General features: G+C 41.1%; 1 long non-coding RNA gene across 1 annotated transcript in view; it reads right to left on the minus strand.

Annotated features, from left to right (window-relative positions):
- The window catches only part of LOC128633470 (uncharacterized), a 73,020-nt gene extending 54,691 nt beyond the window's left edge, over positions 1-18,329 (minus strand). Inside the window, exon 1 of the long non-coding RNA XR_008396863.1 lies at positions 17,956-18,329. This is a non-coding gene — a long non-coding RNA (uncharacterized LOC128633470). The remainder of the gene's footprint in view (positions 1-17,955) is intronic.
- Positions 18,330-26,272: the final 7,943 nt, after the last annotated feature.

Below are 26,272 nucleotides of genomic sequence, written 5' to 3' on the forward strand. Positions count from 1 at the left end.
TAAATTCTAAGCATCCAGGCAGAATTCTATGTCCAAATTCCATATCATAACTTCAAGTACAGAGAACATGCCAAGGTCATTTTTTATCAAATAAACAATCTTGGATTAACAGTTATATAGAGGCCCAAGAATAAAACATGGAGAAGTAACAAATTAGTATCTACATCATAATGTAAAGTAATGAAAATATTTTTTTCTGTAGTTGCCCTTGGATGTCTGCTGCTTTTCTCACAGAAATGGTGGCTCCTCACAATAAAGTTTTCTTATAGCTCTTCAATATGTGCAATTCACCAGCTACATTCTGCCTTGTTTTAATTTTGCCAGCTATGGTCACGACTTCAGGCAGCTTATTCTTGTCTCTGATATTCATGCTGGTATTCACTCACCTCACAAGAAAGATCTTTAACCTTCTCATGAGATTTTCTCCATGTAAAATATGGGTGATATTTGACAGTAAACCACTCTGGATTACTACTTTTGATCTGCCCTCTTCAATTCCCTTCTATGCTGACATTTCACTTCCAACCCTGTAAGTGCTCAGTGCATCACTTGGCTTTTAAGCAAGCTGTAAGACTTTCACCAAGAGTCAGGTTCTTTCTTGCCATCTGCTCCCTCATGGTGAACTATTGTCAGAGTGTCTCTGCTTTCTGAAATAAAATGTATAAAAATTATAATGAGTGTAAAATAGCAAAATGTAGCTGAAAAGCTTAAGAAAAAAAAACCCTACTATTAGTGCAATTAACCAATAACACTACAGAACATGTTTGTAGTCCCAATGAGAAATGGTAGTAGCTATAACACAAATTGCATAATGCATTAATAAGTGCAACAATCTCTGCTACTTCCTTCCAAGTTTTAGTTTCCTTTGTCTCGTTACATGTTTAATAAGAGGTTGTATTTGTCTGTGTAAGATGAAACCAGATGAAATGAAATGGTGACTAATGAGGAACTAAATAAACTTCAAACCACATGTTGTTCTCAAAATGTTGGATTATTTGCTGACGCATCTGTTGGCAGATTGGCGAGCCTTGACCCATCCTTGCTATTGAAGGACTAGGCCTTTTTTGGAGGCTCCCTATACACTATGATTAGATGAATGCTTCATCTGTTTCACATCACTATTGGTCCTAAATTGCCCTATCCCAACTAATATATTATATATATATAAATAAAATAATAATAACAAACTGAATTTTTATATAGCGCCTTTAAAGCAGATTCTCAAGGCACTTTACACTGTTACGAAACAGGACATGAACGGAAGCAAGTGCAGATTCAAGTCTTTATTCATAAAGTAAGTCAATAAACATGAAACACGGTCTTTAACATGAAGCGAGATTCAAGGCGAAAACAGGAAACTGGATTCCAGGCATGAAACAAAACAGGACATGAGAACACGACCACTTAGCATCCAGGTGGCTAATACATACATAACATACTTAAACGTATTTACATATAATACTACGCAAAGGGCACAGCAACACGAGGGGTTTAAATAACTCACGTAATCAAAGTTAAACGCAGACAGCTGGAAACAATAACGACACACCCTCGAACATCAACCAATACCTGAAAAGGAGAAGAACAAAACCACGTGTCCATAGGAAACAGTCCTCATTACGTAATCTCGTGCACGCACGCCCTCCGGCTCTCCGTGCATGTCGCAGCGCCATCAGCAGGGGAGATCGTGACATACACAATAAAAAATATCAAGAAAATAAAAATAATACACAGATAAAAACACACAACATACAAAAACTAAAAAGAGACTTGAATACAAAATGGTTAATAAAATTAAGAAAAAGCTAATCTAAAAAATGAGTTTTGCTCAAATTCTGTGCATCTCTAATATGAGCAGTGAGTGCATTCCAGTGTCTAGGAGCATAAGATGAGAAAGCCCTGCCCCCTACAGATCACAACCCTGTCTGGACAGTAAACCAGCTTGAGAGGAGGGCAAATCATACTTGGAAGTATATAAAGTTAAAAGCGTAGACAGATACTGAGGGGGCAGACCATGCAGTGCTTTATGTATGAGCATAATGATTTTAAAATCAATGCGAAACCTGACCGGGAGCCAGTGTAACTACTTCAGTATTTTATTTTAATTATATTATATTATAATATTATATGTATATATATTTATATATATATATATATATATATATATATATATATATATATATATATATATATATATATATATATATATATATATACACACACACACACACACACACACACACACACACACACACACATATACATACACACACACACACACACACACACACACACACACGTAAGTGCCCTCCAATAATATTGTCACCCTTGGTAAATATGAACAAAGAAGACTGAGAATTTGTCTTTGTTGTTTAACCTATTGATCTTTTGTTAAAAAGATTCACAAAAAATTCACTGCTTCCATGGCCAGCAAACAATTGCCAATACAACACAGGTTTATAAAAAAAATATTTGTTAAATATAGGTGTGCAACAATTTGTCACCCCTATGAATTCATATGAGAAAAAAAAAATATTTGAAGTATATTACCACTGATATGTTACTTTTTTTAGTACATCTGGGTGAGTAAGAACAGGAAACTGTTCAACAATGACTTCCTGTTTCACAGGGGTATAAATATGCGTTAAAACATCGGTCAAATTCTCTTAGTCATTCATAACAATGAGCTAGACCAAGGAATATAGTTGTGGTTTGTGGCAAAAAGTTATTGGCTATAAGAATATAGCACAAGCATTGAAAAGTCCCCTGACTTGAAACCTATAGAAAACCTGTGGGTGGAACTAAAGAGGAGAGTCCACCAGCATGAACCTCGAAATTTGAAGGATCTGGAGAGATTCTGTACGGAGGAATGGTCTCAGATCCCTTTCCATGTATTCTCCAACCTCATCAGGCATTATAGGAGAAGACTCAGAGCTGTTGCCAAAGGGAAAGTATTGAGTAAAAGGGTGCTAATAATTGTTGCACACCTATATTTAACACAGATGTTGTTTTTTTATATATATAAATCTGTTTTGTTTGCAATTGTTCGATATCCATAAGAGCAAAATATTTTTGTGAATTCTTTAAAAAACATCAAAAGTTTCACAGACATTTGACAGAAATGGAATAACAAGTACTTGAACAAAGGGAGGTCAATATTAAAGAAGCAGTCAGTATCTGGTGTGGCCACCAGCTGCTTTAAGTACTACAGTGCATCTCATCCTCATCGATGGAAATTATGCGCATCGTGTGACTATAAAAACAGCACCTGTGAACCATTTTGTCAGCCTCTATTACATGAAGCGAAAATGCAATTCACAGGCATGCCCCAGTATGACAAAGCTATGCAACGTCTTGTACCTTCTCATGCAACAGGGTTAGAAGCACAACCCAGATGTTCCCTTTCAAAGGCAACTCAACATTACGTGAGCTTCATGCTGTGGGAACAAGAATACACACTCAGTCATACTGAGGGTATGGCCTGTTCAAAAGATCTGAGACTGCGGTTCACTGCAAGACACTCAAGCTCAAGCCTGGGGTGGAATGCATGTCCAAACTGTAATATCAAATGAATGTGTGCAGCATGGACAACCCTGCTGCAGCACACACATCCTCTAAGGGTACCCTTTAGGATAAAGCCTTTTAGGAGGCAACCCCCCTAGTGGAATGATCCCTTATGCAAACAGGCGTAGTGAGAATGCGTGCCTCATAAGCGATAGAGATTGCTTTCACTATCAAATTAGAGATGAGCTGCTTTGACACAGGATCACCTCTACTGTCATGGCCAAACCAAGCCAGCAACAGGCCTCAGCCACCTGACACCACACAAACTTTGATGTTAAAGGATGTTGCCCCACAAAGGCTCCAGCAATAGGGGTATGGCTGGCCAAAATGGTGGCCCCAAAGACCGTGATTGTAGAAGGAGCCTTATATCCTTGTAAGAACTCCAGGACTGTAGGTATTGCACAGTTTACTTGGTGTAACTCAAGTTCCTAACACCATGAGACAAAAAGTCACCACTTGAGCACATACCCACTCTAGCGTTCAACATGGTCTCTGCAACCAGAATCTATGAGCTGTTGCCCCTCAGGGGCCAGACCCACAGTTTACATAGTTCTGGCTAAGGGTGAAAAGTCCACCCTCTGGGTTGAGACAGTAGATCCATATTCAAGCTGGCCAATACGGTGCTACTAGCAGCAGACATAGATGGTCTTGGCAAACTTTCTCTAGAACATGTGGGAGCAGAGCAATCGGGGGCAAAGCATATAGACCTCGGCCATGTGGACACCATGGCATTCAGCCCAAATGGTGCAGAAGGAGTGAGGCCAAACCATGCAGGTAGTGCGTCATCACCTTGGACGCGAACACATCCACATCCCTTTGGTCGACCCTCCGCCATACAGACTCCACCACTTGTGGATGTATCCTCCAATCCCCGGGCCTCAGTCCCTGCCTCGATAGGATGTCTCCCCCCCACGTTCTGGTTGCCCGGAATGTATTTTTCACTCGCTGAAAGAAAACTTTCCTTCCACCCAGAGAAGAATTAGTTGCACCTGCTTGAATAGGGGTGCGAATGTAACCCTCCCTGGTTGTTGATATATGAGACCAACACTGTGCTGTCTGTCACAACTAACACACTGATCTCTCAATTGAGGAAGAAAGAATTTCAGTTCTAGAAACACGGCCCGCATTTCTAGGAAATTTTTATGCCACTCCAGATGAGGGCCGCTCCAAAAACTGAGCTGGACAGCTGTATAAGACCGCACCCCAGCCCGTGAGGGAGACGTCTGTTATTACCATCTTGCGATAAGGAGACATCCCAAGAGTGTGACCCGAGGCTAGAAACTGGGGACACCTCCAAATTTTCAGAGCATGTAGGCATTGCCGCATGACACTGATTACTCTCAGAGGTTTCATCCTCGGATGAAACCCCTGACTTTTCAGCCACCACTGAAACGGTCTCATGTGCAATGGGCCCAACTGTATGACGTTGTCTGCTGCTGCCATAAGCCCCAGCAATCTCTCATAGAAACTGGAGGGGATGTCCAGATCCAGCTTTATCTTGCTCAGCATTGATAGGATTGGCCCTAAGCGTGTTGGGGATAGAAATGCCCTCATCATAGCAAAATCACATATAACCCCTAGAAAAGTTGTGCTCTGCACTAGAGAAACATACAGTATCTCACAAAAGTGAGTACACCCCTCACATTTTTGTAGATGTTTGATTATATCTTTTCATGTGACAACACTGAAGAAATGACACTTTGCTACAATGTAAAGTAGTGAGTGTACAGCTTGTATAACAGTGTAAATTTGCTGTCGCCTCAAAATAATTCAACACACAGCTATTAATGTCTAAACCGCTGGCAACAAAAGTGAGTACACCCCTTAGTGAAAATATCCAAATTGGGCCCAAAGTGTCAATATATTGTGTGTCCACCATTATTTTCAGCACTGCCTTAACCCTCTTGGGCATGGAGTTCACCAGAGCTTCACAGGTTGCCACTGGAGTCCTCTTCCACTCCTCCATGATGACATCACGAAGCTGGTGAATGTTAGAGACCTTGTGCTCCTCCACCTTCCATTTGAGGATGCCCCACAGATGCTCAATAGGGTTTAGGTCTGGAGACATGCTTGGCCAGTCCATCACCTTCACCCTCAGCTTCTTTGGGTTCAACCTGAGCCCCGAGCTCCTCATGTGGGTGAGAACATCTCCTCGATGTTGAATCTCCAGTTCCTTGGATCACCAGTCATCCGGGTAGTTTAATACACAGATGTCCTGGAGTTGCAAGGGAGCCAGAGTGGCATCCATACACTTTAGGATGGTGTGAAAGCTAGACCGAATGGAAGAACTCAATATTGGTATGCATTGACTCCAAACACAAACCACAGGAACTTCCTGTCTCTGGGCAATAATTCTATGTGGAAATATGCGTCATTTAGCTCTAACAGTCCTCAAAATTAATCTGGGGAATGATAAGTTTGAACGTCAGCATCTTGAATCACTTTGTCCAAAGAGTACGATTCAGATGGCCCATATCTAAAATTGTCCACATACTCCCATGTTCTTTGCGGCGCAGGAAATAATGACTGTAAAAACCTCCCTCCCTCAGAGAACTGGATACATGTTCTACACCCCTTTGTTCAAGAGGGATTTTATTTCCTGCACTAACATTGGGCTCTGCTCTGTTCTGACTACTGTTGTTAACACAAATCTGAACTGGGGTGGGGGGGTGGCTGTGTTCAAGCTCTGAACTTTACCATTTGCTGTTTCATGTCACAAAACCTGTCGGCGATGGTGTCAAGCGTGTCTCCGAACAAGACGGAAGGTTCAACATTGGCATCCATTAGGAAGATTTATCCCTATCCCCCATCCCTAAGCGGTTTAGTCATAAGTGCCTCTCCACCACAACCAAGCTACCCATTGAATGGCCAATACGACGGGCTTAGATGAGAAATCCGGCCCCCTTAAATTTCCTGCAGTTAATGACAAGAGGTAGCTCGAAAGTGCCTCCTCCACCTAATAATCAGACCTTGTTATAAATATGGCTAGTGTATGGTTTTCCCAAGAAGCACAATATTTCATCATGCTCATCTGGGTAAAAGTTTTCTATGGTGTGAAGGAGATTTATTTTCACTGGGGAGATAGCGCTCATCCAGCCTGCTACAAGTCACTGCCCTAGTAATCACTTCAAGCTGCTCTTTATATGAGAGTTACTCTCCGTTTTTGGTGCAATGGCTCCTCGGATTCAGAGAGGGTGGGTTGGCTTCCCATACCCGAAGGAGGAATCGCAATGCGAGCTTCAAAATCTGGCAGAGAGCCAGACTCGGAAGAAAGAGCAAGAAATAGAGCAGCACTCATCTCTGGCTCCTCTCCAGATCCATACGGGATCCCCAGGACCAGATCCGCGAGGCTCTGAAACCCAACTCCCTTTGGCCGAGAAGAGAGTGAGCCACCAGCGGAGCTGCCTGATTGTAATGCACTCACAATGCATGCAGTCAGCTCCCTCATGGGCCGCTGTGGCATTCTCCAGCCCCAGACACTTCACACAGAAAGTGTGTCCGTCTTTCTGTAATAAAATGAGAGCAGGGCACTCTTCCTGAATTCTCTCTCACTCGACATGGTTCACAGGTGCTGTTTTTATAGTCACACGATGTGCGTAATGGAGAGTGTGTGTGTAATATTACAAAGATATATATACACACACACACACACACACACACACACACACACACACATACATACAGTGGCAAGAAAAAGTATGTGAACCTTTTGGAATTTAATGGTTTTCTGAATAAATTTGTCATAAAGTGTGATCTTAGTTCACACTTTATGATCTTAGATCAATACCCTTGACTTAGATCTTCATCTAAGTCAAGGGTATTGACAAATATCCATCCATCTTCTATACCTATACTTCTATACTTCTTATCCTTTTCAGGGTCACGGGGAACCTGGAGCATTGGACACAAGGCAGGGTACACCCTGGACAGGGTGCCAATCCATCGCAGGGCACAATCACACACGCACACACCCATTCATAAACTACAGACACTAGACATGCCAATCAGCCTACCATGCATGTCTTTGGAATGGGGGAGGAAACAGGAGTACCCAGAGGAAACGCCGGCAACACAGGGAGAATATGCAAACTCCACACACACACACACACACACACACACACACACACACACACACACAGGGCCACGGTGGGAATCGAACCCCCAACCCTGGAGGTGTGAGGCAAACGTGCTAACCACTAAGCCTAATTCTGATCCCTCATGTCTTTATTGAACACACTCCTTCAACATTCAAAATGGCAGTGGAAAAAGTAAGTGAACCCTTAGAATTAATATTAATTAATTAATTAACTCCCACCTTGGCAGTAATAACTTCAACCAGGCGATTCCTGTGGCTGTGGATCAGATCTGCACATCGGTCAGGAGGAATTTTAGCCCATTCTTCCTGGCAGAACTGCTTTAGCTCGGTCATTCTTTGGACGTCTCATGTGCATGGCTCTCTTCAAGTCATTCCATAGCATCTCTCTTGGGTTGAGGTCTGGGATCTGACTTGGCCACTCCAAAAGGCGGATTTTGGTTTCCTGAAGCCATTCTGTTGTAGAATTGCTCCGGTGTTTTGGGTCGTTGGATTACCAAACTTCTACACAGTTTCAGCTGACGCACAGATATTCTCACATCATCCTGAAGAATTGTCTGATATACTTTGGAATTCATCTTGCCCCCAGTGATTGCAAGCTGGCCAGGCCCTGATGGAACTAAGCAGGGCCAAATCATGATGTTTCCGCCACCATACTTTACGGTTGGGATGATGTTTTCATGATGATATGCCATGCCCTTTCTACACCAGATGTAGTGCTGTGTGGTTTTTCCCAAATAGTTCAATCTTAGTTTCATCAATCCACAATACATTTTGCCAATACCGCTGTGGAGTGTCAATATGCTCTTTTGCAAACTTCAGGCTTGCAGCAATGTTCTTTTTAGTAAGCAGTGGCTTCCTTTGTGGTGTCCTGCCGTAGATACCCTGCTTGTTCAATGTTTTACATATTGTAGACTCATGAACAGAGATGTTAGCCAGTTCCAATAATGCCTTCAAATCTTTGGCTGTCATTTGGGGTTGTTTCTTTACCTCATTGATGAGTCTTCATTGTGCGCTTGGGGTCATTTTGACTGGGCGTCCACTTCTTGATAGAGTAGCAACAGTCCCAAAGTGTCTCCATTTGTAAAATGTTTGCCTAACTGTAGACTGGTGAATTTCTAAAGTCTTTGAAATCAATTTGTAATACTTGCCAGCTTTATGTAAATCAACAATTCTTGATCATAGATCCTCTGAAAGCTATTTTTGGCGAGGCACGGCTCACATAAGCGTGTGCTTCTTGTACAGTGCAAACTCCACAAGTTTGAGGGGTTTTAATCAGTCAAAGTAGCTGTAGTCCGTACCTCCAAACTCATTTTCTTAACGAGACTCCAGGTGTGCTAAAACCTGACTCCAATTAGCTTTTTTGAGGTCATTAACTCAGGGGTTCACATACTTTTTCCACAAGCACTATGAGGTTTTTTTTGGTTGTTCTCAATAAAGACATGAAAGATCAGAATTTTTTTGTGTTATTATTTTAGACACATTATATTTGTCAATACCCTTGAGTAAGATGAAGATCAGATCACATTTTATGACAAATTTATTCAGAAAACCATGAAATTCCAAAAGGTACACATACTTTTTCTTGCCACTGTATACTATATCATCATAGAGAGATAGATATAGATAGACACGGTGCCTTCCACTAATATTGGCACCCTTATTAGTTATGTGGGGAAAATTAGCTTTTACTTTTGTTATATTGAGCTCAAAATGAGGGAAATGTGCAAATTTACTATTTCAACAGCTGATCAACTATTCATCCACCAATGAGTTGAACTTAATGTATCTTAAGTCTGGCTAGGATCTTAATCCTGTGGCCACCAGTAATAATATCCTGATGTAAAACATGAATTATGAGCACAGTAACAAGATCGGTGTCACGATTGGCAGTTGAGACGGATGCAAGTGCAGAATTTCAAACGTTTAATAAAGAACAAAACACACATACAAAAGACACTAGGACTTTAAGGCAAAACACTGTGGCAAAGACTAAACATAAAACCAAAGAACAAAACACAGCAACAGGGTCAAAGGTAATGAATGACAAACGTGAGACAAAGAGTGCAGTGCAAAGTGTGGTTATATACACACACACACACACACGAGTGCTCAATTACAGGAACGTGATTCAGGTGCAGGTGGGCATGTGACTGTAATGCAGTGGCTGCTGGGAACTATAGTTCAGAGTTCCTTCTCTGATTTCATGACAGAACTCCGCCCCCAGGGGCACTTCTCCCGGAGTGCCAAAATACACACCCTCCTTCTGGCAGTGCTGGGCCTCTGGGCAACATGTCCTCACAAACTCTTAGGTCCCGATGCAGGCATTGTTCCACAGAGAGCAAGCTCCTCAAGGAGCCAAGGGGCAGGCATGAGGTTGGGGCAAGCTTGCCGGGGTCGCGACAGCACCAACGCATGGGAAGCTGGGTCATCAGCTTCAGCAGGGCAAGAAGGCATAGCAACGTGCTGAGTTGGACAGGAAAGCAGAGCGACATCCTCAGCAGGACAGGAAAGCAGAGCAACATCCTCAGCTGGGCAGGAAGCTGATGTGGTCGTGACATCAGTTTCATGCATGAACTGGCCGTGCTCTCTGAGGTTCAGGTGTGGAGTGGTCTCCTCTGTACCGTAGAGAGATGACATGATATCCCCGGCCTGGCTTGAATGCGGAGCAATGGCTACTGCACAGTCAGTGGGAGGAACAAAGCTCAAGGAGAAGCTGAGGAGGAAGCGACATTCCTCATGACGCTAGAGGGGGGAGTGCCATTCTCCTCGAGGTCCACAGGGGGATCGAAGTTCTCCGCAAGGCCAGATTGAAGCTCAAAGATTTGCTTGAGGCCAGAGAGGGGAGCGAGATTCTCCACGAGGCCAGAGGGAGGAACGATGCTCTCCGCGGAACAGGAAGCTGGAGCGACATATGGCGTGAAGCAAAGGAAAAGAGCGACGTTTTCAGCGGAACATGGAGGCAGAGCAACGTCCTCAGCCAAGCAGGAAGGCAGAGCGACGCCCTCAGCCGGGCAGGAAGGCAGAGCGACGCCCTCAGCCGGGCAGGAAGGCAGAGCGACGCCCTCAGCCGGGCAGGAAGGCAGAGCGACGCCCTCAGCCGGGCAGGAAGGCAGAGCAGGAAAGCAGAGCGGAGCACTTGGCCATGCCAGGACACTGTGCAATGTATTCAGCAAAACAGGGTGACTGAGCGGCATCCTCAGCTAAACAGAAATGCTGAGCGGTGTCCTCAGACGAGTAAGGAGGCTGAATGACGGTCTCGGCCCACTGGACTAGATCCACAGTGGGGGAGGGAGGGTGGGAGATGGTTCCAGCCTGGTTGGAAGGCTCCCACTTTGGCTTCTCCCTCTTGTACAGGGACTCTTGGACCCTGAAAAATTCTGCTGCATCCAGGTTAATGGTCTCACATTTTGTCACGATTGGAGGTTGAGACGGATGCAAGTACAGAATTTCAAACGTTTAATAAAGAACAAAACACACATACAAAAGACACTATGACTTTAAGGCAAAACACTACGGCAAAGACTAAACATAAACCAAAGGACAAAACCCGGCAACAGGGACAAAGGCAAAGAAAGACAAATGTGTGACAAAGAGTGCAGTGCAAACTGTGGCGATATACATGAGTGCTCAATTCAGGAATGTGATTCAGGTGCAGGCGGTCTGTGATGTAGTGGCTGCTGGGAACTATAGTTCAGAGTTCCTTCTCTGATTTCATGACAATCAGACAACTTAAGACAATAAATCATAAATATAAACAAAAGACACTTGCTATTAAAATCAGACAAGACTTTATTTAACTACTCTAATACACAGAAACTAGATCACACACACACACACAAACAAACGGGGTGAAAATATCTTTGACTGCGAAGGAATGGCTCACTAGTTTAACACTGTATGCTGTTCTTAGACCTAAACCATAACCAACCATCAACAATTCATTTATTTTTTGCTCTATTAAATACACCAAATATTAAAAAAGGGCTCTATTAAATACACCAGCTTTGACTGAGACCTGGAAGTGCTTACTTGTGTTGAAGTTGCTCTAGATGGGGTATTCCCTCTGTACGTTGCTGTGTAGAAGGGATTCTGGTTGGTAGCGATTCATCGGAGGTCTGTCTGCTTTTGAGCGGTGTCTAGGGAGACCAATCAAAATGGTGAATGGAGAGGAGACTCGTAGGTGTCCTGCCTGAGGAGCTTGGTAGCAGTCGTTCTGGTTCTTTCCCAACTAAAGTTTGGAAACTTTGCAGGAGCTAGCTCATGCGACATTGATTGCAGCATACTCTTGCAGATGATATTTGAAAAAGAGAATTCATGAACATGTCGATTGGAGAACTTGTGTAGATGTTGGTTGAAGAGGACTCTTGCAGCTGTTAGTTGATGAGGACTCCCTGAAGAAACTGATTAGGGAGTACCTTTTGAAAGTGCTGGTAGAAGAGAACTCATTGTTTCCATGGTTTCCAAGGGTTTTAACTCTTCCTAGCTGGGTGGAACCCAAACGGTTTTGCTCCAATTAGCATGAAGTTAGAGCAGGGTGTAGCAGTCCATGGTCTTTGTGGTCACATAATTTCATGTCTTCTCTTTTCTTCCTTTATAGAGTGTGGATCAAACTTTTAGTCCCAACTGTTGCTACCTATACCTAATGTTCTACCGGATTCTCCTTACTCTTATCTTTCAACAAATCACTCAAGGAACACACACATACCAAAGAAGACATATGTTGGCCATTGTTAACACATTACTTATAATTAATCACACACTTATATCCATAACCAATCATTCTCATGCAGGTTAAACAATGAAATGTCTAAATGCAACTTTGGGGTTACAAGCATGATAATTACACTGTAACACATAGAAGAAAATAGCCAACTTCAGTTGTTATTGTATTATTCTTGCAGCCCTTGCCTGTGTTGATTGTCCTTGGGGCCTGTTTGCGTGGGTCACCCGCTTTTTCCGAAGTTATCAGCTGAGGGACAGGGCTTTCATATTCTAGGCCGGCCAGCCACCATGTCTTGGCTAATGGCATAGATCAATGAGGTTTAAGAGAGATTTGGTAATCTGTGAGGGATTATCCATTGTTCACAGGACAGTGAGAACCCAGCAATCAGCCATGAGCTGTAATTGGCTTGGTGCCCCAAAGTCTGCACACAGGGGCTCATAATTTAAGGCTCATGTGAAGGGTGATCTAAATGCATATCTTATGCTTATGATCTTGTGTGCTGAGGTCCTATAGTAAATTGGTCTACCCTTGGTATACATCTGGGCAGTTTGACAAGGCTGAGTCAGTGCTCAGTGGTTCTAGCGGCTAAATTTTCAAGAAATCAGATTTCAAGAAGCAGAAAGGAAATATCAGAATATATCCTTTCAATCTTGCAAAACATTCTACACAAGCTAGAAACTGGAAGACATACCTCCTTCAGCCTAGATGGGCAAATCCCTTTGGGTATGGAAAATGCAAAGCTGACAACATTCATTACACCACAGCAAGATATAAATGCGATAGAAAAAGATAGAGCTTCTATACAATCTCAGTGCAGTGTGCAATTTGTATGTATCAAGAGAAACAGGAATAAAGCTCAACTGGGGAAAATGTCAACCATGACAATATTCATATTTCAGAGTAATGTCTTTTACAAGGACAGTATCCTACGCAACACACCCACTCCCTCATCCTAACTGTTGGACTCTCATAAATTCACACACTGCTTCACTTTCATATATAAGTTTCCAGTAGGAAAACACATCACAATGAACTTATCAGAACAAGATATACTGAAGTCACTGAACAGAAAAAAGTTCACAGCATAACATCTTTACACGTATAAAGCATTTAGTGTTGAATAAAGAAGATAAGATAATTTGTTTGCTGAAGGGTTGAGTGGAAAGGTCTGTGATCAGCACAAATTTTTGGCAGAAATTGAACAATTTGAAGACAGTCTGGTTCAAATACAAAAATGTACTGTATGCATTTGTATGACTCATCATTGAGTGACTATAAAGATAATAGGATGGTGTCTATGTACATGCCACATTGGCTTTACAGATAGTCTCCCTTCTCTATTTGTCTGACTGACCAGATTATCTTTCCCAATGGTTGCATTTTAAAAAGAGAGACCTCTATTTCAGTTCTTCAAGCAACAGATCACCGCCAAGCATAGCAAGTTTCTAATAAACTGAAACATTGACCCTGTTCTTTCACACAGTGGTAAAGTGAGTATAAAATGCTTTCCTGATTGCAGCGACTGTGCGCCCCTTCCACTTATGTGACACATGATGAGGAAAGTATCACATTACCGCTTCATTGCACTGTGCACCACCTAGGCTTATGAAAAAAAGACACTTTATTTATTATGCTGTATATGTAGTTATACATTTCAGTAGGTCTCAAAGGTAGGACAGTATTCAAATTACGATTTTTTTTCAAAAAAATCTATGGTCATTTTAACGTACTGGAAAAATGTGTTTGAGAATGGGTCAGGTCAGAGACCCAGCGGCGGCCATTTGATTATTCTGGCATTACATAGATCAATTTCACATAGGAATAGATCCCCTGGTTTGACCACCGAGCACAGATTCAACATGGATAGTCAGCTGGACAGACTGATCTTGCTTCAACCAAAATGGGTCAAAGTATATATATTATTCTTCTTTCCACAAACAAATGCCCAACTCATTCACACTTGAGACATTTGAATTATACATTTGAATTAGAACATGCTGCTACGAAATAAGCAGAAAAACCCTGGAGCTCACAACTAATGAATACATACATTAATTTATATGAAAAATATTATGACAATAGCATACAGAATAATGATGAAATCAGCTCTCATTTCAGTTATTAACTGAAGCACTTGGTTTAGAGACTGGTCCATGGAAAAATATCTTTGGCATACTGAAATGTCAAGCATTCACCAAAGGGCTCACTCTTGTGATATTCACTAATATTCTGAGGCTTATCTTGAAACACTGGAGGCAAGGTGGGAATATAAACCCTGGAGGACCAAGAAAGTGAAATTAGAAAAATGGCTACATGCAACTTGTAACATGTAGTTAGATGAGGCATTACACAAGTGTGTAAATTCAACATGGTATTCATTAGGGGCAATCCAAAACACAGCGTCCATGTCTGTTGCATAGCCCACAGAACAGTTACTCTGTGTTCACACTAGCGAGCAACACTTGTAGTCTATCTCTTGTGGGTATGTCCATTCAGCTTTTTTAGTTTCAGTGTGAAAAGGTAGTAAGAAACAGCACACAAATTTACTAAAGTGTATAATTTATTATTGTTTAAAATGAATTTTAAATGAAGGTTAACATTTTACTAAAGTGAACCCTGTGTGAAATTTCATTGTTTGATTCACCTCACATGTCAGTCTTTGGATTAGCTTTCCCTGCTGGAAAAAAAAAAAAAGAAAGAAACTCTCATAGAATTTGTAATGGTTTTAATGGTTACAATGGGAATTGCATTGTTTTTAATGGAAACTGTAATAGTCCCTGTGGGGCTCTACTGGTAAATTGTTTCCCTTCTACTGGTGGCATGCTATGTCCAGTGGATACCATTAAGGACCAGTAATAGTAATGGTTTTAAGTGGATGGTTTGTGATGGCATTTGTAGTGGAAACCATTTGAATTTCTGTGATGGTTTCTATTGTTATTTTCAGCAGGGTTGTTAGTAGATTAGCAGTGCAAGCTAATTGTATTAACTACGTACAGTACACTCACCAGAGCCTCCACCATATGCTTACCTTATACTGTATATCTATTTATATTTTCTCCTAACTAGTTAAACCCAAAATAAACAATGCAATAAACAGTGTGAAAATTGGTTGTTTGGTTTACAAGTTCCATGACATGTTACCTATTAGCATTGCAAACTAATTATAAAAGCTACAAACCCTCTCCTGAGACACAACAGTGATCTCTGCTTTTTCCTTGTAATATCTCTATACACATTTAACGAGAGGTCATGTACAACAGGATACAAGATGAAACCACAGATTTTCATCCCCCCCCCCAGTCAGTCAACTAACTGTCATACAATTGATCAGACGAATCTTTCTACCTCTCCTACTGTCATTCATGGAAGGGACATTGAGCTTGTGGATGAATATAGTTACCTGGTTTCACTGATTGATAACAAATTAAACTTTGATGCTACTACAGATGCTATTTGTAAGAAGGTTCAACAGTGTTAATGACACTGTTTTATCAGAGTTTTATTGAATCTATTATTTCTTACTGTGTCCTAGTATGGGTTGATTTTATTAGCTTGTCTGGTAAAAACAGAATGACTAAACTGATTAAGACTGCCTCCAAGGTGATCGGAGTTCAACAGACATTGCTTCAGGACATTTTTAAAGAATGTGTTGTTAAAAAAAGCTTACTTGATAATTAACTGCCCATCACATCCATTATACAAAGAGTTTGTTGTCCTCCCATCAGGCTGGAGATATAGAGCATTTGGGGGGAGGACAAGGAGGTTTAAGAATTCATTCATACCAACTGCTAATTCTATGTTAAATAGTCTGTAACCATCTGTAAAATGGCGATACTTGAATTGATGGTTATTGGACCCCCGCCTTTTAAAAAATATTGTCTTGCTATTTATATTCATGATCTTATAATGTCTTTGGTTTGAATGTTTGTGTGTGTTAATGTGATGTGTGGCACCTGTGCAAACTAAATTTCCTAAGGGATGAATAAACTGACCTGTACTGAACTGTAAGCTAATCATTTGGATTTGTTCCTTTACAGCATCATAACAAGTTTGCATATAGTTGAGAAAATATTAACTCACATATCGCTTGACATGTTCTTGCTTTGTCAATCACTACTGTTGCTGAAATTGCAGCTCCAGGTCACTAGCACAATATAAGACTATGCAATGAGACAAAGAAACAGCAGGGTATTAAGAGCTAAACTATTTAAGCACTAACAGCAAACAGGTGAACACAATCGTTAACAGACCAGTGACAGGACTGAGCGGTAGTCAGGACCAAACAAAAACAGAGGATCATTGATGACAAAAAAAAAACTGCTTGGAATGCACCCACAAATGTGTCACCATCTTGATAGCTAGCCTAATTAATAACCTCAGCTGCCTAGCACGAGTGTTCTCATGTTTTAGTTCAATGTTCACCAAAAATATATCCTGTCTGTAAACTTTGTGTCAACATTAAAACCACTGGTGTTTGACTTCATTTTGGTAAATATGTGTTTCCTCTTCAGGTCAGACACTTTTTCACAGCCACCAGACTGTTTGTATATCCGAAAATCTGTCATCCGCACACTCTGGCCTTTCTTGCCAAAATCCCTACACAGACTGTTTGCTCCAAATTCTTGTTCACAAGCTGCTGTGGATTATGTTCCCAAACACAATGAATCCTGCTGCCCAGCTAGCATGAGGTCAGCACTGTTTGCCTGAGATCTCCTCTCCAAGAGACTGTGGATATGAATATGACTGTCAAAAGTAAATCATATACAGCGCAGTGCATAGAACGAAACTCGAATTATATTTCCATGGTCCTCCAGAGGTATGTCAGTCAAAACACATTCCATGTGTTTGCAAGCTGTCTGTACACTTGGCACCTGTCAAATATGCTCTCAGAGTTTAGCACTTCATTATTTATCTGGTAACTTGTGTAACATTGTGGTGAATATGCAGCCAGGAGCAGAGATCAATATGGTGTAATACCTTTTACTTGGTGGAGCTACCCTGAGTTCTTTTCTATTTATCAACAGAAATACTAAATACTTACGCTTCTTTGTGTTTGGTGTTACTCGGCTAATGCCTTGGGTTCCCCTTGCATTCCATAATTATCCAATTAATAAATATACTATTTATGAAATGTCCACTATCACTGATTAACTGTCTATGATCTCAGAAAAATAGACTAACTTAAAGTGTATACACTTGTGTTTAACCTTTAAGTCAGTCATCAAACCAAGGTCTAAACCTTTAACAGTTTTACTAATATAGACACAAAGTATTTAACAAAATTTAACATAAAGTCGGGCATTAGACATTCAGCTTCAATTTTACATCATGTACAGTTCTCCGAATGCCTTAAGAAGTTTCAAATGTCACAACAACTGAAAAATGTGTGCACAACACTCAAAAGATATAGGCTAGTCGCCCAGATTAAACAGTAAAAACCGGTATTACCCCATACAACAAACAAAATAATAGTACCAAGTTCCCCGTTGCAGACCTGAATGTACCTGGCATACGTAGAAGCCTCAAACAAAATAGCGGCTTCACCACGAGGGCAAAAACAAATAAATGGTACCTTGATCAAGAATGGGGTCACACTCACGCAGGGTCGTTGCAAGATAAGAAGAGAAGGAGATTCACACACCGGTAGTCATCTGCGAAGTCCACAGCTCCTTTCTCGGTGACAAACACAGTCTCTGCACCTAGAGTCGGCTGTTCGCTAACTTATTATCAAAGTCCATGTGTCCACTAGTATTCAGTTTTTAACTGTTTTCTTTCCGCAGTAATACAACGTCTCTCCGAGGTTATACTTTCCACAGATAGCTTATTCCACCACTAAAGTCACATATAGTGCTCGACCACTTAATTCGCAGTGATGGTACTTGAAAGAAAAACCGTAGTTAGCGAATCCACACTTCTACCACACACACCTCTTCTCTCTCCTCTCTCTCCCGCCGTTTTTTCTCAACTTTCCGGTGACCTGTAATTCCCTCCTGATTGGTCCATTAACACATAAACATAAACTTACACGTTTACATCCTTTTTTTTCTGTACACACCTCACAATATTATTACAGCATTAAACTCCTTATGACTGTAATAAAAAAATAATAATAATAAAATAAAATAAAAAAACAACAACTATTTAAGAACTTATTCTATGAACTTATTCTATGAATGAATCAGTTTAAATAATGACACTATTTTCCACCTCCCTACAATCAGAATTGAAAATACAATTTCAGGAAGCTAGAAATGTAGTAACAGTTAGGGGTCAAAGATAAAGAAATTAGAGCAGTGCAGAAAAAAAAATAGTTAACAAGTTAAAATACAGAGACTAAAACAAGGTTTGACCTGTAATGACTGTTGGCAATACAAGACTTTGAAGACGATTCTTTGAGTGTGGCTCAGTTTAGACCTTTAACTAAATGATTTATTTATTTATTTATTTATTTATTTATTTATTTATAGCATATAATTTGCAAATACACAAAATGTGGTTAACATCCATGCTAATGGATGGACATCAGGAACTTTCTATTTATTTATTTTTTTGATATTTTATTTTTATAGTTTAATTCTATAATTTGGGTAACAGTGTTGTATTTTCAAAGTGACTCAATCAATTAATATAACAATATTATTTAAAATAAAAGAAAAAAGTGAAGTAGAGCACTGACTTTTCTTCTTCCCATGATCATCAGGAAATTTTCATGTTTGAGGTTTCCTGTTGAATGTGTGATTTGTGGAATATTAGAAATATTTCACGTAACATGAATGAATCTCAGTGGACTAAAATATTTTTTTAACATATAATAGACAATTTACTGAAAATAATAAGATTTTAAAGTATTTTAATAATTATATGCCAAGATTAAGTGCATTTATAGTGGGTGAGGATGTTTTTCATTTTTTACCACACTAAAGTCAGCACATGAAGGCCCTGACTAATTGAATGACAGTTGAATTAAGTTTTAAATGATCTAAAATGATAAACTCTGCAATGTGCTGCCCCTCCAGGTCTGAAGTCTGATTCCCTTGAATTAAACCCAATTTAATCCTATCGACGGAGATATCTAAACACCCAAAACCATGGACACGCAGCATAAGTTGAAGGACATTTCACTACTCCCACAAGTCAAGATTTATTGAGATTATTAAGCAAACAAAGACAGTATTTTGATCCTGGTTTACCTTCATCATACTTTATCTCCCCTAACCAGATACAGCTATGAAGCTCTACATTCCTACATGTTTTCTGTGCTATTTTCAGCAAACAGCATTTGAGAGAGCTCCTTCCTGACCTGCAGGCTTAACAAACACTGCATGGGTTGTGTATAATTAAGCCAGAGACTCTTGCACTGCTATGGATGATGAGAAATAACATCTACAGTCTTGCTCTGGGCGTTCCTCTCTACCCATTTATTTCCATCATTCTTCATCAGACTAATAACGTTGCTACCCAACAATCTAAAGGCCACAAAATAGAAAAGTTGCGCGCTAGGAAATTAAATATGCATAGATCAGGGTTTTCTTATAAAAATGGTTGTTCAATCACCTCATAGTTGTTCAATCGCCACATTTTTTTTCCAGAGAAATTATTTCTCCTCTATCTAATACTATAGTACTATAGTATACTATACTAAGTATAATAATACTTACTGAATTGTAGAGTGAGCTTGGCAAAAGTAAAGGTCTATTTATAGCCAGGTGCCATGTTAGTTGAGTGATATCTCACAAAGAGGGGAAAAAAAAGAACTACTGTCAATTCTGAAAGTCTATATGATAAAAAAAAAAAGCCTCTGTAAAGTTTACCATGTCCAATTTTAGCTTTGATGGGCTTTCTAGAAGGAAAATTCATTTGTGCCATTTCCTCAGAAGGGCGCTTTTCTTTTACAAGTTTCTGATATTCATATTGAGCAGGAATGAGCTGGCATGAAATAGGATTAGTAATAGAGACAATTTCTCAGACAAAGCCTGCGACTCTCTACTGATCTGCCAGAGTCTTTACTAGCATTAGAAGGAAGCCTAGAAACTGTTTTGTATAAAGAGCTCACCATGTTCTCTGAATTTCTCCTGCAATCCAAATCTGAGAGCATGGAACTTTTTAAAGGTCACTTTATATCCAGAAAACAAGACTTTATTTTGGGAATGTGACAAAAATAAACAGGAAAACCCCTGAGACACCTTTAGGGACACCTTTCTGATGTTCCGTCCTGGAAATCAAATATTGCTGAAAATCGCACAAAATACTATATTGTTTATGAAGGAAAACTGTGATGAAATGCTCAGGATGATTTGAGGAAGGTGTAATGAAATAACAAGGTAATCATTTAAACTCAGATCTGTATTAAAATCATGAATTGAGTTGAGGACAGTGATGGCTGTTTGAGATTCGAGATCAGATTGGAGGATAAACTGTAAAATCTAATATCTATTCATAGCTTTAAATTGAAACTATTAGGAGTGCCAATGTAGTATATTACAAAGGTCTCATCAGTAGTATAATAAGAATGATTTTGGGGGGAAAACTATTACACACGCACACAAAATACATGAACACTCCTATTATCTTTGGGGTCAATTCGACCCCATTCAATGTTTAACATCTATAAATACATGATTGACATATTTTTTTTGCTTCCTATTTAATGACTTTTACTAATTTAATGGGGACACCTGGGTAAACATAAAATTAACATGATTATATGTTTTCAATGTAACTGTACACATTTTGTAGCATCAGTGTACCTTGGGGTCATTTTGACCCTAGGCAGTTTTAGCGCTATAAAACATAAGAAATATAAAAATTTTACACACATTTGTTTTGGTTGTTTTAGATGATACTGAGATTATACACATATGATAATAATACATTATTACACTATAATACACAATTTTATAATCTTCCAAAAACTTACCTCTGCTTTAGGGTCCTAACCTAACATAACCATATCAAGTTTACAGGACATGAGGGAGGGGAAAATGTCTGGGCTATGCATGTAACCCTGTTCCCAAAGAAGGGAGCGAGATGTTGTGTGAACTTCAGGCTGTGGGAAGTGCCCTCACGCACAACCAGTATCTGAAGTTTGTGTAAAATCATGCCAATTTATAGGCCTGACATGGTCAGGTGACGTGGCATTTTGCACATCGGATGACTAAAAAATGGTGCTTGTAAACCACATCATCAGCTTCCATTATCTGAATCAAAGACGCGATTCACAGACATACCCCAGTATGACAAAACTATGCAACATCCCGTTCCCTTCACAGGGAACAGGGTTACATGCATAACCCAGACGTTCCCTTTCAACAGGATATCAACATTGCGTGAGCTTCATAATGTGGGAACGAGTATACCTACTCCATCATACTGAGGGTAAGGCCTGTTTAAAAAGGTCTGAGCCTGAGGGTCACTGCAAGAACCTCGAGCCTGGGGTGGAATCCATGTCAAGCTGTAATACTGAATGAATGTGTGCAGCATAGACCACCCCACTGCAGCACACATGTCCTGTAAGGGTACCCCTTTGGATAAAGCCTTTAAGGAGGTGACCCCCCTAGTGAAATGAACCCTTATGCTCAGAGGTGTAGCAAGACCACATGCCTCATAAGCGACAGAGAATACTTCCACTATCCAATATCCAATTAGAGATGTGCTGCTTTGATACAACATCACATCTACTAGACCCACAGTTTCCATAGTTCCAGCCGAGGGTGATGGCTTGAGACAGTAGATCCCTGTGAACAGGAATCTCCCAGGGAGTGCTGTCTGACAGGGATATTATCTCTGAGAACTATATTTGAGCTGGCCAATAAGGTGCTACTAGCATCAGACATCGATGGTCTTGGTGAACTCTAGCTAGAACTTGTGGGAGCAGAGTGATCAGGGGAAAGGCGTACATACATGACTTCAGTCAGTGTGGGAGGAGCGAGGTTGTTAACAGTAACATTTACATATCTGTCTCATATGAAGTATGAAAATAATTGAAAATACGAAAATAATTAATAATTATTATTACACATACATAATATATATACACACACACACACACACACACACACACACACACACACATATATATATATATATATTATATATATATATATAGATATAGATATATATAGATATAGATAGATAGATAGACAGTGGGTGCGTACAAAAACATAAGAACGTCCTACATATAGACCATCATAAACAGTCATAGGCATAGAGGGGAGAAGGGGACAAGGAGAAAAACATCAGGGTCATCATACAACAATGCATCTGACATCACAATGGCTGAGTACCTATGTGTTTAATGCTCGATTAGCCATAGGAACAAAGCTCCTCCCATAGCTAGCCTTTCTGCACATGGGTAGTCTATACCTGCGGCCAGAAGGAAGGGGGTTGAAATACTGATAAAGTGGGTGGTTTGGGTCATTCAAAATTTCATGTGCCTTCCGGAGCGTAAATGAACTGACACAGTCTGATAAATTAGGGATGGGAATACCAATAATTTTCCTTGCTAAATTAGTTATTTTCAAAAGTTTGTTCCTATTGGTTACTGTTAGCATATTGAAAAAACAAATGGCACCATACATAAGAACTGGTTCAATAATACTTGGTACAGAAGAAGAACCAGACTAGGCTGAACAGACAGATATTTAAGTTTACGGATAACTGTGAGTCTCTGTTGAGAGCACTTGTAAATACCTAGAATGTGCTGATTGAAGTTGAGATGTTTATCTAATGTAATGCCCAGATATCTGAAATGCTCCACACTTTCAACCATCTCTCTGTTAATGGTAATACTGGGAGGATCGGTAAGTGTTTTGGAAGAGCCAAAAACCAGTTCCTTTATATTTTTGATATTAAAGGTGGAGAAAATTATCATCACACCATGTACTAAAATGTGCTATGGAGCGTTGATAGTCCAAAAAAGAATCATTGTCCTTATTTAGCAATGCCACAATGGCTGTATCGTCTGCATATTTAAAGTAATGAGTAGCGGTGACTGGACTCTGACATTCATTTGTATAGATAATATAAAGAAGTGGACTAAGTACACACCCCTGAGGGGCACCAGTGTTGAGAAAAATAATGGGCGATAATGCATTGTCCACCTTTACCACTTGTGGTCTATTAGAAAGGAAATTATAAATCCAATGTACTAGTGGTGATGGGACTTGCAGACACTGAAATTTCTTGATTATCTGATGATGCTGAATTGAGTTAAAGGCGGCGCTAAAATCAATGAAAAGATGTCTGGCATAGCTTCCAGAAATATCCAGGTGTTGTAGTAGACAGTGCAAGAGACTCTTTATAGGATTGAGAGCTGCTCTCCATTTTTGGTGCACTGGCTCCCCCCTCTGGCTCCTCAGAGTCAGAGAGGTTGGGTTAACTCTCCATACTGGAAGGAGAAGTTGCTATACAATCTCCAAAACCCGGCAGTGGAGAGTCGGATACGGAGGAAAGAGCAAGAGATAGAGCAGCGCTCATCTCCGGTTCCTCCTCCGGATCCCCAGAACCTGAGCTGGCTGGCTGCCTTGGCAGACATTCGGTCTTCCCTGAAGATAAAAAAAATGGAAGTTTTGTCACAAATCTTTGACAATAAAAATTACATAGAAGAGAACGTGTCTGAGACAGAGGATAATGTTGATAATGTCACGCCGACCGGAGGAGGAGTCGGTGGTCAGGGCGGAGAATCACTCCCACCCTCTCTCCCCTATTATGGATCTCGCTCAGCCTTCATGCTCCGCCGAGGACGTCGCTCCGCTTTCATGCTCCGCCGAGCACGTCGCTCCGCTTTCATGCTCCGCCGAGGACGTCGCTCAGACTCCCTGTTCAGCTGTGGACGTCGCTCAGCCTCCCTGTTCAGCTGTGGACGTCGCTCAGCCTCCCTGTTCAGCTGTGGACGTCGCTCAGCCTCCGTGTTCAGCTGTGGACGTCGCTCAGCCTCCCTGTTCAGCTGTGGACGTCGCTCAGCCTCCGTGTTCAGCTGTGGACGTCGCTCAGCCTCCCTGTTCAGCTGTGGACGTCGCTCAGCCTCCCTGTTCAGCTGTGGACGTCGCTCAGCCTCCCTGTTCAGCTGTGGACGTCGCTCAGCCTCCCTGTTCAGCTGTGGACGTCGCTCAGCCTCCCTGTTCAGCTGTGGACGTCGCTCAGCCTCCCTGTTCAGCTGTGGACGTCGCTCAGCCTCCCTGTTCAGCTGTGGACATCGCTCAGCCTCCCTGTTCAGCTGAAGTCCAAGTCAAGCCTCCAGTCAGTGAGGTCCAAGTCAAGTCTCAAGTTCCTGAGGTCACGTCCAAGCCTGCTGATCCAGTTGACCAAGCTCCGCTAACATCTAAGCCTAACGACCAAATTCTGTCCACGCCCAAGTCTACCGACCCGGTCGCCCAAGTTCTGTCCACGCCCAAGTCTACCGACCCGGTCGCCCAAGTTCAGTCCACGTCCAAGACTACCGACATGGTCGCCCAAGTTCAGCCCACGCCCAAGACTACTGACACGCACAGCCAAGCTCTGCTCACGCCCGAGTCTGCTGACACGGCCACCCAAGCTCCGCCCATGCCCAAGGTTCACCTGGTGACCTCAGAGCCTCAGCCTCCCTGGTCAGCTGTGGTCGTCGCTCAGCCTCCCTGTTCAGCTGAGGAAGTATCTCAGCCTCCCTGTGCCGTTGTGGAAGCTGCACGGCCCCTGGTTCTGCAGGGGACATTTTTCCCAGGGGGCCAGGACCACCAGATGGAGGATGTATAATTTTGGGCGCTCCGGGAGTAGCGCCTTTGGGGGAGGGTTCTGTTACGTATCAAGAAACTCTGGACTCCACTTCCCATCAGCCACTGCACTGCACTAGCTGTCACATGACCACCTGCACCTGACTCACATTTTGGTTAATGAGCACTCGTGTGTGTGTGTGTGTGTGCGCATATATAGTCCTTGTCTGCACTGTTTGGTTGTCTTTTGTTGTCCTAGACTCCGGTTGTTTATGTCTCGGTGTTTTGTTGCATGCCACAGTGTTATTCCACGTTGTCTTAGTGTCTTTGTTTCTTAGTACGTTTGTTTCAATAAATATCATTATCTGCACTTGCTTCTGGCTCAACCTCGATTCGTGACACCGGTTTAAATGGACCCCAAGGATAAAAGATGTTAGTAAATTTGAGGATAACAGGAGGGTTAAAAAAACAAACAAACAAAAAAACATTAAAGGCAGACAATCAGCTGCATTTCAGATTTCTATTTTTCTTTTTTTGTTCAAGTCTGTAACGCCCTACTGAGTTCATGCAGCATTTCCTCTGAATACCAAACATGGTAAACAGAAAAGTTGTAGCCTTTTAATAGCACGAAACTTATGGTTCATTGTTTCTTTTGTGTAAAAAACTGTTCTTATTCGATCTACTTTTAGTTTCTCTCCCAAAGCATGATTAAGTATATAATCCATCTGGTTCGCAGTCATTACACTAGTGACTATATTTCAAATGCACCTTCTCAGTCAGTGATGATGATGTATGTATGTGTCAATGAAAAGGTTTGGAAAATATCACCCCAAAAACTCTCACGTGACTGTGTCTGATAGGCTGCATGAAACTACAGTCTGGGCTAGAAAGAAATCAGCCCCAGTCTTGCTTCTTTATATCGTTACACCATTGGTTACAGCTAGAGGTGTACGAACCTCTCAAATCTGTCTGTAAATATTCAGAAACAAACACCTACCTGGGCAAGGAATCATTTCTCTACTTTGAAGGTCTTTTGTGAGTTTGCTAGTTACACATATTTATTCAAATGGTAATCATTTGATTATTGTAAGATCATTGTAATGAATGAACACATAGTTTGACTACCTATTCTTTTTGACTACAAGTTGGTAGTTACCATTATTATTATTACTATTATTATTATCACTACTACTTATGGAAGCC

This window comes from Ictalurus punctatus, chromosome 8 (assembly GCF_001660625.3).
Source record: "Ictalurus punctatus breed USDA103 chromosome 8, Coco_2.0, whole genome shotgun sequence".
Lineage (NCBI taxonomy): Eukaryota > Metazoa > Chordata > Actinopteri > Siluriformes > Ictaluridae > Ictalurus > Ictalurus punctatus.